The sequence below is a fragment of the Sus scrofa genome, chromosome 15 (genome assembly GCF_054392235.1).
Source record: "Sus scrofa isolate SSC_HxYL_T2T_F1_AM1 chromosome 15, Sscrofa_HxYL_maternal_Yorkshire_Landrace_v2.0, whole genome shotgun sequence".
Taxonomy (NCBI): domain Eukaryota; kingdom Metazoa; phylum Chordata; class Mammalia; order Artiodactyla; family Suidae; genus Sus; species Sus scrofa.
The window spans coordinates 148,615,371-148,617,627 of NC_139397.1; positions in this window are offsets into that span (position 1 = coordinate 148,615,371).

The following is a 2,257-nucleotide window of genomic DNA, read 5'->3' on the forward strand; positions in this document are numbered from 1 at the left end:
GGTTTGGAAATCTTTGAGTCTGTTTCTGCTTTGTATCCTTCTAAAAATCTACCTTTGGGCCTTTGTGCTGGTGAACAAAACTTGGAGGAAGACGCCCTTCCGGGTGAGGGCAGTCAGAGCATGATTCCAAACCTGGGTGCAGAGGGCAGGCAAAGCAGAGTTGACATGTTGATTAATGAAGTGGCCTCATGTAGTGGGAGTTGTTGAAATTATGTGTCACTGCACTTCCTGTAAGGCCCATCTTTGGTGTTAAATCTCTCCAGTATCTCTTCTTCCCCATCCTCCTCCTCTGACTCCTCCTCCTCTTCTGTCTCCTCCTCCTTGTTGGTAGCAAGGCCCGGTCTGCCTCTAGGGAACCGGGCCACCACACAACATGTCCTTGGTAAGGGGCTGCAGTCCCTTTCCCAGTGGTCTTCTGTCTGTCCTTTCTTTCTGACTTGAGTCTCCTTCTCTCCTGGCACCTGTCATCCAGTTTGAAGATATGCCCGACTACCTGGGAATCAAAGTCAAGAGGACTGAGCAAACTGTCAATGGCCCCACCACCTCCAAGAATTCTCAGAGCAATTTATGCCTCTCTCATTGGTCCTTCTATGTGCCTTGTTTATAAGCAGCATGAGCTAGATGATTAGTTCTTTTAGATGTTCCCTGGACCACTTGCCTATTACATAGCAGCTACTAAAAAATATTTATCGAATTGAATTCTTACTAGCAGTTACCATTTATCGAGCAATTCATTTGCCAAGTGTTCTTCCAAGGGCTTGTGATTTAATTTTTATATGATGGTTCATTTTATGTGTCAGCTTGGCTCTGGTGCCCAGATATTTGGCCAAGCATTATTGTGGATGTTTCTGTGATAATTTTTAGGAGAGATTAACTTATAAGTCAGTGGATGCTGAGGAAACAGATTACTCTCCTTATTATGGGTGGGCCGCATCCAGTCAGTTGAAGACTTGACTATACAAAGACTGACCTCCCCAGCAGGAAGGCATTGTGGCAGTAAATGGCCTTTGGATTCAACCTGCAACTCTTTCTTGGGAATCCAGCCTTCCAACCCATCCGAAGGTTTTGAACTTGCCGTGCCGTGCCGTCGCACAAACTGAATCCTTGAAAGCAATCTCTCTCTGTCTCTCTGTGCCTCTCTGACTAATAGTTCATCTTTACATTGAACCATTTATGCTCACCTTATAGGTGAGGAAGTTGAGGTTCAGAGGCATTGAGGATGATGCCCACAGATATACCCCTGACAAGGGCAGAGCCAGGATTCTGGTCCAGGTGTTTCTGAATCCTAGAACAAGTCAGCTTCTTACACATGAATTCAAAGAATGAGACCACCATGAGCTGTATGTCACACAACCTGTATTTACTGTAAAGCATCTCTTCTTCTTAATGATTCATAAACTACCTTCAGCTCTTACAGTGCATGAGAATCATCAGTATGCAAACATCTCATTATCCAGGTGAGGTGCAAAAATATCCATTAGCAGAGAAGGTTGGTGGGCAGGAGCTGTGTCACCACTGTTGACTGCAGATGATCTTGGTTGGCGTTTTTAGTTCCTACAGAGTAAAGTCTCTCCTTTATAATCATAATTTCCAGTAAGATCGTGAAATAACCACACAGTGTTTGCAAACAGCCAACTGCGAAATCTTTAGGAGCATGGAAGGGAAATAAGTGGATGACAATTTGAAATTAAGTGTTTTGCGGAAACAAACTCACAAACATAGAGAAGAGACTGCGGTTGTCAAGAGCAAGGATGGGGGAGGGATGGATTGGGAGTCCGGTATTAGTGGATGCAAGCTATTGGGTAAACAGCAAGGCTACTGAATAGCACAGGGAACTATATTCAACATCCTGTGATGAACCATAACGGAAAAGAATGTGAAAAATGATACCTGTATGTGTTTAACTGAATCACTTAGCGGTCCAGCAGAAATTCACACATTGTCAAGCAACCATATTTCAATAAAATAAATTAAAAAAATTATCTGTTTCGTTGAAAGTAAGATGACACTCCCTCCTTCTAAGACAAAATGAAATAAAGGGAACTAGGCCGTCCATGTGAATGAAATTAAAATAGAGAAAAACAAATAGTGCCCATGGAGTCCTGCCTCTTGGTTGCTGTCTGGTTGCAGGTTAAAGTCCCGTGGTGAGGTTGAAATTTCAAAAGTGGCCCCAAACTGGACCTTTCCACAGGAAGAGCCAGCAGAAAATATTGACTCTTCGGGATCAATTATTTCTGTTAAGGCTGCCGTCTGCTCC